This window comes from Schistocerca americana, chromosome 6 (assembly GCF_021461395.2).
Source record: "Schistocerca americana isolate TAMUIC-IGC-003095 chromosome 6, iqSchAmer2.1, whole genome shotgun sequence".
In the NCBI taxonomy this organism is placed as follows: Eukaryota; Metazoa; Arthropoda; class Insecta; order Orthoptera; family Acrididae; genus Schistocerca; species Schistocerca americana.
This window is the reverse complement of record NC_060124.1, coordinates 602,484,468-602,497,685: the sequence shown is the minus strand read 5'-3', so window position 1 is coordinate 602,497,685 and position 13,218 is coordinate 602,484,468. Positions and strand designations below refer to the sequence as shown.

At 47.5% G+C, this 13,218-nt stretch overlaps 1 pseudogene; it reads left to right on the top strand.

The window, feature by feature from the left end:
* The window catches only part of LOC124620338, a 40,938-nt pseudogene that overhangs the window by 16,122 nt on the left and 11,598 nt on the right, over nt 1-13,218 (top strand).

Sequence of the window (13,218 nt, the reverse complement as noted above, 5' to 3'; positions counted from 1 at the left end):
AGTACTAGCAGGGACTAGCTTCATCTCAAATGACCTATGTGCTTGGCGTTGCAGGTGGTCTGCTGTTTGTTCCCATATGTGCTGTGCCATGTTGGTCTGTAGCCTTCATGATTTCAGAATTGCATTTGTTTTAGAGAAAATAATATCTCTCTGTTAATGTTAGAATACTGGTCAACATTTTTTACAAAGAGATGAGGTGTAGTTATGTCTTGCAAGGATACATTCGCTAGTAATGTCATCAGCACAGGAACATTGCTTGAAGTAGTCCATGAAATTCATTTGCACCTTACCCAGTCACGAAAGGGAGCACCAACAGCTTTTTCAGATGTGATAACAAAATCAATCTAGGGTTATTGTATGTGTTGCAAACATTATCAGAAGCTGCATTAAAATTAGTGCTAGTCACCGGAAGATGGGCGATTATATTGTGAGCAGCGCATAGTACTGAACTAAGCAAATGGTTATTAAGCAGTGTCCTATAAATCCTCATTATTTACCACAAAAATGCCTGAACTGCATTACACCACTTTTGAATGTTGGCAGTTTAATGATGTGCAACTTGATGGTACATTCTGATGCACTCAAGTCAGATCCGTCACTGGGGTCTCACAGTTGTTTAGTGACTTCACACGTGGTGTACATGTGGCATTGCATCCAGTTCTTCTTTACTGGCTGCATTTGTCACCCTGCTCTCCCTCTTCATCCTTGCTCATTCTCCGTTGCCCCCTCCTTCCCCTTTCTCAGTGTTCTGATTCAAATCGACATGGCTAGCCACCTGCTTTCCTGTATTGTTTCCAATTTTGTTCCTTCTGCCTGTTCAGTCATCCGTTTTGGTGTTAGATCCCCACTTGAGGTTTGACCTCCACTTCAATATTTCCTGTATTTTAGTGTGAGCCACTTGGGGAACCACTCCCTCCCTGGCATCTGTGGTGTGGATTCCTCCCCCCCCCCCTCCCCCCCCCCCCCCCCCGCCCTTGGTTCCAGCGCCCTTCCCCCCTGTAGCCCCCTTCCACCCCGCTAAGTCACCAGAGTGATGGGGCTGTTACGAATCCGTATGGCTGAGCCCCATGACAACACAGGGATCACACTCCTGATTACTCAGTTGTTCCCTCCACATGTATGGCTAATAGTGTTTGCTTGCTTTCTTGGAGCATCAGAACTCGCAGCAATGGCTGCTGTGCCAGACGGCCCTTGCTGTGTCTGGATGGCACCCTGGAGGGGAGCCCCTGGTCAGAGTGGCTGGTATTGGGGGGATGCTTGACACATGAAGCGTATTGAGCTGCAAAATTCTGGCCGATCTCCAATGCCGTTTCTGTGAATGGTAAACAATCATTGAATGCTACTTCATATTACACAGCAACTTTTCCTTCCCTGGCTACACTGTTGGAGAGGGCCAGTCTTGGCTTCTTTTTTTCACTTTTGATACAGTGATGCTTCAGTCAAAGATCAGTAAGACAACACATTCTGAACACAATGCACTGCTACCAGTGTCATCATTATGACCACACTCGAAATTCCTGGTGACACCCAGCCAACTGTGTATCCTGGCTGCCTCCTCCTCCCTGCTGCAAAAGTTGTAATGGTGACCATGCCACCTCCTCTTCTCATGTACGTTGATGATGATTGGGCAGCCATGAAATCTGGGTCAAGGATAAAGATGCCTTACCAGGTCACTTGCAAATTGTCGGCTTGATAGTAACCCTGCGTTCTACCATCAGGCAGTTCCAGTACTGTTCTCGCTATATGTCAGTTCATGAAGGACATTGACATCGAGACATGTGATGAGAAATACAGCACTGTGGTTGTAAAATCACCCAGTGTCATAATAGCAGCCCCGTCTCCTCCTCCTCCTCTCCAGCTGTGCAAACAAGCCGCAAAGTTTTGCCTCACAGGAGAAAGTCACCTGCTACACAACTGACAGGCCAGGAAGGATAGAACGAACACTCCCATGAAAACTTTCCATGTTCCTCCAGCCATCAAACCTCGCAGGTACCGGTCGGGGTTGGCCCATGCTCATCCCAAGGGAAGTGGCGGGTTCAGCAACGTTCGCGGCGGATATGGCGGAGGGTCAATGTGGAGGCTGGCCATGTGGCATCACCCGCTCTGCCTGAGAGTCGACTTGTGGCCGCTTCTTCAGCAAGGCCCAAGCTGGCACATGGGGGAGCGGTTTATTAGTTATTGGGAGCTCCAACATTAGGTGCGTGATGGAGCCCCTTACGGAAATAGTGGGAAGGTCGGGGAAGAAGGGCAGTGTTCACTCTGTCTGCTTGCCGAGTGGTCTCATCCAAGATGTGGAGGAGGCCCTGCCTGCAGCGATAGAGAGCACTGGGTGCACCCGACTGCAAATAGTTGCTCATGTCGGCACCAATGACTCCTGCCGTCTGGGTTCAGAGGTCATCCTCAATTCGTACAGGCGGTTGGCAGAATTGGTGAAGGCCGAAAGCCTCGCTCGTGGGGTGGAATCTGAGCTAACTATTTGTAGTATTGTTCCCAGAACTGATCGCGGTCCTCTGGTTTGGAGCCAAATAGAAGGCTTAAACCAGAGGCTCAGACGATTCTGTGGAGATCTGCGGGTGCAAATTTCTTGACCTCCGCTATCGGGTGGAGAAATGTAGGGTCCCTCTGAATAGGTCAGGTGTGAACTGCACGCAGGAAGCGGCTACAAGTGTAGTGGAGTATGTGTGGAGTGCTCATGTCGGTTTTTTAGGTTAGACAATTCCCTCTCTAGGCCCGAGAAGATGCCTACTGAGATGCGGCAAGGTAGGAGTAGGTAAAATGCAACAGGGAATAACTACATTAATGTGCTAATAGTAAACTGCAGGAGCATCTATAGAACAGTCGTAGAACTGCTCTCATTAATAAATGGTCACAATGCCCACATATTACTAGGGACAGAATGTTGGCTGAAACCAGATGTAAACAGTAATGAAATTCTAAACTCAGATTGGAATGTATACCACAGAGACAGGCTGGAGAGTGATGGGGGAGGCGTGTTTATAGTGATAAGAAGTGCAATAGTATCGAAAAAATTAACGGAGATCCGAAATGTGAAATAAAATGGGTGAAGTTCACAGTTAAAGCAGGTTCAGACATGGTAATTGGATGTCTCTATAGCCCCCCTGGCTCAGCAGCTGTTGTGGCTGAGCACCTGAAGGATAATTTAGAAAATATTTCGAGTAGATTTCCCCACCATGTTATAGTTCTGGGTGGCGATTTTAATTTGCCAGATATAGACTGGGAGACTCAAACGTTCGTAACGGGTGGCAGGGACAAAGAATCCAGTGAAATTTTTTAAGTCCTGTATCTGAAAACTGCCTTGGGCAGCTAAACAAAGAACGAACTCGTGGCAATAACATACTACACCTTCTGGTGACAAACAGATACGAACTATTTGAAACAGCTAACGCAGAACAGGGAATCAGCGATCATAAAGTGGTTACTGCATCAATGATTTCAGCTGTAAATAGAAATATTAAAAAAGGTAAGAAGATTTTTCTGTTTAACAAAAGTGACAAAATGCAGATTTCAGAGTACCTGATGGCTCAACACAAAAGTTTTCATTTAAGTACTGATAGTGTTGAGGATCAGTGGACAAAGTTCAAAACCATTGTACAATATACGTTAGATGGCTATGTGCCAAGCAACATCACAAGAGATTGAAAAGAGCCACCATGGTACAACAACCATGTTAGATAAGTGCTGTGGAAGCAAAGGGAACTTCACAGCAAACGTAAAGATAACCAATACCTTGCAGAAAAACAAAAATTACGCGAAGCGAAATGTAACATGAGGAGGACCATGCGAGAGCCATTCAATGAATTCAAAAGTAAAGTTCTATGTACTGACTTGGCAGAAAATCATAAGAAATTTTGGTCTTATGTGAAAGCGGTAGGTGGATCAAAACAAAATGTCCAGACACTCTGTGACCAAAATGGTACTGAAACAGAGGATGACAGATTAAATCCCAAAATACTAAATGTCTTTTTCTAAAGCTGTTTCACAGAGGAAGACTGCACTGTAGTTCCTTATCTACATTGTCGCACAGGTGACAAAATGGTAGATATCGAAATAGATGACAGAGGGATAGAGAAACAATTAAAATAGCTCAAAAGTGGAAAGGCCACTGGACCTGATGGAATACCTTTTCGATTTTACACAGAGTACGCGAAGGAACTTGCTCCCCTACTTGCAGCGGTGTACCGTAGGTCTCTAGAAGAGCGTAGCATTCCAAAGGATTGGAAAAGGGCACAGGTCATCCCTGTTTTCAAGAAGGGAGGTCGAACAGATGTGCAGAACTATAGACCTATATCTCTTACGTCGATCAGTTGTACAATTTTGGAACACGTATTATGTTCGAGTATAATGACTTTTCTGGAGTCTAGAAACTACTCTGTAGAAATCAGCATGGGTTTCGAAAAAGGCAATCGTGTGAAACCCAGCTTGTGCTATTCATCCACGAGACTCAGAGGGCCATAGACACGGGTTCCCAGGTAGATGCCATGTTTCTTGACTACCGCAAGGTGTTAGATACAGTTCCCCACAGTCGTTTAATGAAAAAAAGTAAGAGCATATGGTCTATCAGACCAATTGTGTGGTTGGATTGAAGAGTTCCTAGATAACAGAACACAGCATGTTATTCTCAATGGAGAGAAGTCTTCTAAAGTAAGAGTGATTTCAGGTGTGCGGAAGGCAAGTGTCGTAGGACCATTGCTATTCACAATATACATAAATGAACTTGTGGATGACATCAGATTCACTGAGGCTTTTTGCGGATGATACTGTGGTATATCAAGAGGTTTTAACAATGGAAAATTGTACTGAAATGCAGGAGGATCTACAATGAATTGATGCATGGTGCAAAGAATGGCAATTGAATCTCAATGTAGACAAGTGTATAGTGCTGCGAATACATAGAAAGTAAGAACCTGTATCACTTAAGTGCTATATACCAGATCAGCAACTGGAAGCAGTTAATTCCGTAAATTATCTGGGAGTACACATAAGGACTGATTTAAAATGGAATGATCATATAAAGATGATCGTCGGTAAAGCAGATGCCAGACTGAGATTCACTGGAAGAATCCTAAGGAAATGCAATCCGGAAACAAAGGAAATATGTTACAGTATGCTTGTTCACCAACTGCTTGAATACTGCCCAGCAGTGTGGGATCCATACCAGATAGGGTTGATAAAAGAGATAGAAAAGATCCAATGGAGAGCAGTGCGCTTTGTTACAGGATCATTTAGTAAACGTGAAAGTGTTACAAACATGATAGATGAACTCCAGTGGAAGAATCTGCAGGAGAGATGCTCAGTAGCGTGGTATGGGCTTTTGTTGAAGTTTCAAGAACATACCTTCACCAAGGAGTCAAGCAGTATATTGCTCCCTCCTACGTATATCTCGCGAAGAGACCATGAGGATAAAATCAGAGAGGTGAGATCCCACACAGAGGCATACCGACAATCCTTTTTTCCACTAACAATACGAGACTGGAATAGAAGGGAGAACCGATAGAGGTACTCAAGGTACCCTCCGCCACACACTGTCAGGTGGCTTGCGGAGTATGGATGTAGATGTAGATGTACAAGAGTCTTCCTCTGCCAACCAGAAAAGCTCCAAGAAATCAAAGAAAGGCAAATGATCTAATTCTTTATCAGCTCAGGGGTCCTCCCTGATGGTGTCGGCACATGATATCCATTGCTGGCTGACCTCCTTGATGCCGGTATGCACCTCCAGCCATTTTTCTGCTCTGGATTCCAAGGACGGACAGAATGGTAATGCTGACCCCTCTGTAGATCTCCTAGAGGCGGAATCTCCAGCCTCTTTGCCCTGTAGCAGTGAGCTGCCACTCGATATCCACTGAGGCGACACCCCTCCATTATTTCCCTTTTCCCATTTCCTAATTGTTGCACTCTTCCAGTGGAATGTTTGTGGCCTATGATCCAACAAAGAGGATTTATTGCTGCTCTTGGAATCACAGCCTCTACTTGTTTTCTGCTTTCAGGAAACAAAATTGCATGCTCACGACCTGCTCTGAACTCTCTCATTTATTTCCAGTTTGCTTTGACATGCCCCCAACCTCACACCATCACCCATTGACAGATTCCACATCATGCAGTGGAGTTGTGCTGCTCATTGAGGATGACGTTCATAGTCTTCCTGACAACCCACCTTCAAGCTATTCCTGTCTGCCTTTTACTTCCTCTCCTGGACTTAACCATTTGCACTGTTTACATCCCTCAGTCACTGGACAGTCTACATCCATTTGCTATCCATTTTCTGTCTCAACCCCACCTAAATGCAAACCCAAATGACAGTTTACTAAGGATGACTAGAGATTTTATGCTCCGTGGCACCCTTCGAGAAACATAATTTGCCCAGTTAGAAATGTAATCATTACTGCCAACAATGTTCCATTCTTTCTCTTCATCTTTACCATGCCATGTCACAGTCACTCGATTGACTGAGACATGTTGTGGCTCAACTCACATGCAGAGATGTGCTCTCCATCATTCTACACTCCTGGAAATGGAAAAAAGAACACATTGACACCGGTGTGTCAGACCCACCATACTTGCTCCGGACACTGCGAGAGGGCTGTACAAGCAATGCTCACACGCACGGCACAGCGGACACACCTGGAACCGCGGTGGTGGCCGTCGAATGGCGCTAGCTGCGCAGCATTTGTGCACCGCCGCCGTCACTGTCAGCCAGTTTGCCGTGGCATACGGAGCTCCATCGCAGTCTTTAACACTGGTAGCATGCTGCGACAGCGTGGACATGAACCGTATGTGCAGTTGACCGACTTTGAACGAGGGCGTATAGTGGGCATGCGGGAGGCCGGGTGGACGTACCGCCGAATTGCTCAACACGTGGGGCGTGAGGTCTCCACAGTACATCGATGTTGGCGCCAGTGGTCGGCGGAAGGTGCACGTGCCCGTCGACCTGGGACCGGACCACAGCGATGCACGGATGCACGCCAAGACCGTAGGATCCTACGCAGTGCCGTAGGGGACCGCACCGCCACTTCCCAGCAAATTAGGGACACTGTTGCTCCTGGGGTATCGGCGAGGACAATTCGCAACCGTCTCCATGAAGCTGGGCTACGGTCCCGCACACCATTAGGTCGTCTTCCGCTCACGCCCCAACATCGTGCAGCCCGCCTCCAGTGGTGTCGCGACAGGCGTGAATGGAGGGACGAATGGAGACGTGTCGTCTTCAGCGATGAGAGTCGCTTCTGCCTTGGTGCCAATGATGGTCGTATGCGTGTTTGGCGCCGTGCAGGTGAGCGCCACAATCAGGACTGCATACAACCGAGGCACACAGGGCCAACACCCGGCATCATGGTGTGGGGAGCGATCTCCTACACTGGCCGTACACCACTGGTGATTGTCGAGGGGACACTGAATAGTGCACGGTACATCCAAACCGTCATCGAACCCATCGTTCTACCATTCCTAGACCGGCAAGGGAACTTGCTGTTCCAACAGGACAATGCACGTCCGCATGTATCCTGTGCCACTCAACGTGCTCTAGAAGGTGTAAGTCAACTACCCTGGCCAGCAAGATCTCCAGATCTGTCCCCCATTAAGCATGTTTGGGACTGGATGAAGCGTCGTCTCACGCGGTCTGCACGTCCAGCACGAACGCTGGTCCAACTGAGGCGCCAGGTGGAAATGGCATGGCAAGCCGTTCCACAGGACTATATCCAGCATCTCTACGATCGTCTCCATGGGAGAATAGCAGCCTGCATTGCTGCGAAAGGTGGATATACACTGTACTAGTGCCGACATTGTACATGCTCTGTTGCCTGTGTCTATGTGCCAGTGGTTCTGTCAGTGTGATCATGTGATGTATCTGGCCCCAGGAATGTGTCAATAAAGTTTCCCCTTCCTGGGACAATGAATTCACGGTGTTCTTATTCAATTTCCAGGAGTGTATGATGGGAAACAACATTCATTATAAACAGTTGCACACACACAGTGTCTTCGCACCCTTCAGGATAGCAAAAAACTGGCTGGATTTAATTTACTAGTTCTTTTAACAGTTCTACACCATTTTCTGTTGTGTGGTCCAATATCATATTTAATTTACCAACTTACTAACACTTAGATGAGCATGTGCAGTGAGATGACATACCACTGCCACATTTCGAGGTGTTTGATTCACACTTAAATGAAGTGATGAAAATTATTCAGTTTTTTTAATTATTTTGCAGGCGCCACAAGAGGTGCAGGCAGAGGAGGTAGCAGCAGGTGAGATTTTCACTTTCTTCAGTAGCTTAATTACATGTTAAAGTTATCACTTTAATGTTGTCTTGTGTGGCATACATTTTTTCATCTTTTTCTTTGACATTAATTCTTCACTGGTGGTGTGCTAAAGTATATCAGTGAAACAGTTGTTCAGAATTTTATGCTTGAACCTGACACTGGATATTAATTACGTAGTACATAATTCATACTGAAAATTGGCACTGCCTTTGTAACTACAAGAGATTGGTCACAAATGTGCAGTTGTGTTTCAAATGTGTGCTGTGGTAGATTGTGAGGGAAATGTGATAAAAAAGAACGAAGACAAATTTTTAAGTACCAAATTTACATTTAAAAGTGAGTCATTGTAAAGGTTAGCTAACATTACAAATTTTAACACTGCAATAAGAAGTAAGGTTTAGATCAGTCCCCTTATTTCATTGTCGTGGCTCATATTAAAAGCATCATCCTTCAATGAATAATGTAGTAACATGGTTCACGTTTTCCATCGCACTTCACATAGAGTCGACCGGGAACTGTCTCCTAGGATTGCCCGATGTGAACTGACTGGGCACGTCCCATGCTGCCTGAGTTGTTGTTGTTCTGAGGCAGAGGTCGCTGCCAAATTCTTGCATGCCCTCTGGCGGACAGGACTCTACTTGCGGCAACTACTGTCTGTGACATGCTGTGCTGATGTGCGCCTCCCACGATCTTTCTGGTGGTTACTGCACTCCTCCTTCGGGGAGGTGAAGCCACTGTGTTGGAAGGTGGAGTGCTGTGCAGGAGCGATGACCTCCACATGCATCAGACTGCTGGAGTCGAGGGGATCTGCCAGCCCTTGAGCCGGAACCTTCGAATACGGCTGGAAGTGATCCACACAAAGAGGCCCCCGTCATCCCACCACAGGAGCCCAGGGCAGAAGGGGAGACAAGCCGTCGAATTCCGGATCCTGGTCCACCTTGGGAGGGGCAAGACCCAGTGGCAGGGACAATGGGGAATGGACGTCGACAGGTGAACCAGCATCCTGAAAAACCGGGCCTGCAAGGGGGGCCGGCTCTCGCTGGGGATCTCGAACGATGGCGATGCCAGTGCTGGAGCTACTGGAGGCTGCCAGGCTGAGAACCATCACAGTGTGGCTGAGTCACAGGGGGAAGTGGCGGTAGCGTCCCCTGAGAACCCAACACGGGTACCGGCAAAGGGGAAGCCGGTGCCTGAGGGGTTGGAGGGTGAATGCCCAAATGTGGACGTAGCTGATTTTGGTGCCAACGTACCTCCCAGTTACCCGCCTGCAAGGTATAGTGCCGGCAGTCATTTCGGCTCAGGACCATCACTGGTATCCAATGTGGATTGCGACCAAACTCACATGCCCAGATCAACATACCCGGTGGAAAGCCAGGTACTCTGGTTTGCAAACACTGGCAAGGACCAGGCCGGAGGAGGTGCAGCAGAGTCTTAGGTTGTCGCCCGTGGGGGAGCTCTGCAGGGCTGTGTTCCCCCTTTGGTGTGGTCTGGTATGCCGTCAGGAAAAATGTCAATGCTTCCTCCACAGGAAATTCGTGCACATACTTTTTCATCTGCATCTTAAATGTGCACACCATGCACTTGACTTCCCCATTTGATTGTGGATGAAAGGGGGGAAAGCAAATGTGCCGAATACTGAAGCGCCTACAAAAATCCTGGAAGGTCTGCGAAATAAACTGAGGTCCATTGTCCGAGACTAGGGTTACTGGTAGACCTTCCACAGAAAAGATTTTTGTCAGTGCCTGGATTGCAACTTCTGAAGTGGTTGAGGAGCAGCAAACCACATATGGGAATCGGGAATAAGCATCAATGACAATGAGCCAAAAGCCATTGAGAAACTGGCCCACAAAGTCGATGTGAACACATTCCCATGCCTGGGTTACAGGTGGCCATGAAGGGAACGCTGACCAGGGAGATGCCGGTTGGCTTGCCCACGGGCAACAGGTGGCCACCAAGTGCTCAATTTCTCTGTCAATACTGGGCCAGTACACATGACTGCAAGTCAAAGTTTTAGTACGGAAACACCCCAGTGCCCCTCATGTAATAACGTGAAGACTTCCCTTTGCAAACTTGCAGGAGAAACCATGCAACGGGCTGTATCATCAGTAGCCAGAAGGAGAACTCCTCCTAAGACAGAGAGGTGGTCTTGCTAAACAAAATAATTACGAAGATGGTCCGAGGCCCGGCCTGGAGGTCAGGATGAGCACCTCTGCTGAATGAGGTAAACTACTTGCCGTAAAACTGGGTCAGCTGCCGTTACCCCGGCGATTCTAGAACTAGTAATTGGGAAGCCATCAACCGCTTGGCGGGACGCCACATCCAAATGAAAACACATTATCTCCTCTTGATTGAACTTAGGATCTGGGCCCACCGGAAGATGGGAAAGTTCGTCTGCATTGGCGTGCTGTCCAGTAGGGCAAAAATGAATGTCATCATTGTACTTCAAGAGGAACTAGGCCCAGATCTGTAGTCTGTGGGCTGCCCTATCCAGAATCTGAGAGGCGGGGACAAATAACGATACTAATGGCTTATGGTCAGTGATTAACTGAAACTTCGTGCCTTGCAAAAAAGGGTGAAACTTGGTAACAGCATAGGCAATGGCCAAAGCCTCTTTTTCCACCTGGGAGTAATTGGCCTGCACAGGACTAAGAGTTTTAGACGCAAACGCCAGTGGCTGCCAGGACCACCCCCACCCCATATTGCAAAGCATATGTAGCCAGGACCAATGGCTTATGTGGGTAAGAAGTATCCAAACACGGCACTGACATGAGGAGGCCCTTCAACAAGGTGAACGCTCACTTGCATGCAGGTGACCAATCAAAAGCAATACCCTAGCACAGAATGCAGTACAGGGGGCGGGCTATGGTGGAAGCCCTGGAAATGAACCGGTGGTAATAGGCAATCTTGCCTAAAAAAGCTTGTAACTCCTTCAGCGATGTGGGCCGCAGAAGGTTGACAATACCTTGGACTAAACTTCCTAGCGGCTGGAAGCTATGCCGAGAGATGTAGCCCACATACTCAATGGACAGTTGGAAGAAGTTTGACTTGCGCAAGCCCACGGACCTGAATTTGAGGAATAGGGTGTGAAGGTTGTGCAAGTGTTCTGATAGTTTCCTGACAATAACGAGGGCAAAGCCCACTCACAAGAAGAAATGGGAAGAACAACCACGAGGGCTGTCAGCCGGTCGACCTTTTTATAACCTGAGTGCGGAGAGCCAAGGGGATCTGCCTCGGGCGTAGAAAATGCAGGCGAGCCTACGCCTTCAATGTTAAGTGAGCTTCAAAGTCTGAAACACAACCCAGGCCCTCCTCAAAGATATCCAGAAAGTCCGAGATCAAAGATTCCAATGATTTATAGGGAACATCTACGGGGACCAACTGTATGGTGTCAGCGATAGAAAAACCGAAAGCTTGAAAGGCATCCAAGCCAAAAAGTTTAGCGGAGCTCGCAACACTGACAAAACAAAAGTAACTGAATTGTAAGTCGGTAGTGAATTGAACCAGTAGGGGAATGAGCTGTTTACCATAACCGCTTGGACGCCGGTAAACTGGCGCCAACGGGGGTGACCCAAGGTCGGAGTAAGTCTGTGCGTTCAACAAAGAAACTGCCGCCCCCGTATCTACTTGCAATTATAGTCGGCGAGATCGAACCAACACCTCGATAAAGAGTTTGTGTGACGATGCGTCCAGAGCCTGTCCCAATTAAACTTCCTAAAGGTCAACGTCCATGTCCGCTGTACCCACTTCCTTTGATTCTTTTGAGGCTTAGCGGCAAACTGTAGCAATGTGTCCTTTTTTATTACATCTGCGACAAACGGCCCAACGCTGGGGGCACTCTGACCGATCATGATGTATATAGCACAACGCACAGGATGGTAACGGGCCGGCGGCCAGTTGTTGTGGTTGTTGCTGTTGTTGCTGCTGCTGCTGTTGTTGTTGGTGTTGGTGGTGGTGGTGGTGGTGGTGGTGGTGGTGATGGCGGCTGAAAAGGAGAAAAATGAAGACTGGGTGTGATGGTGGAATGGGGGCTGAGCAGTGCTGGAATAAGAAGGTATGGATGTATGAGAAAAGTGAATAACTGAGGTGGAGGTCAGGAGGGTCTTAGGAACATAGAATATTTTGCAGGGAGGGTTCCCACCTTCACATTTAGAAAAATCTGGTGTTTGTGGGCATGATCTGTATGTCTCAGGCAGTGAAGAAGTCATTGGAATGAAGGATGTCCTGTTAGGCAGCCTGCCCAGCAGCAGGGTATAAAATTTTTTTTTTTGCCCTGTTTGTAGGATGCCGTTTATGTGGACAGACAGCTTGTTTGTTGTAATGCCAACGTAGAATGCAGCACAATGGTTGCATCTTAGCTTATATATCACATGACTGGTATCGCAGGTTGTCCTGTCCTTGATGGGATAGCTGGTGAATGGGACCGGACTGGAGCCGTAGGTGGTGGTGGTGGTGGTGGTGGTGGTGGTGTTGGTGTTGGTGGGGGGGGGGATGTATGGGACAGGTCTTGCATCTAGGTCTGTTACATGGATATGAATGATGGGGTAATGGGTTGAGAATACTTCCTAAACACTCATCTCGTTCAGGTTCACTGAAGACATCTTTGTGACCCGTATCAAGATTAAAGACGCCCTATTCACATCCCACCGAACCTCAACAGCTTCTCCCACTTTGCTTCACCTGGATCTTCTCAAGCCAACAAGCCACCTTCATAGAAGTTGACATCCACTTCAAAGGTGGCTTCTTCACTGCTTCTGTCCATATCAACCTACTAACCACAAGTGATGCCTCCATTTTGACTACTGCTATCCATTCCATACCAAGATGTTCCTTCCATACAGCCCATCCACCCACAGTTCTCACATCTACAGTGATTAGCATTATGCCACGAAATATACTGCGGATCTCAATAAAGCTTACAAAAACAAATCTCCTGTGCCTTATATTTGC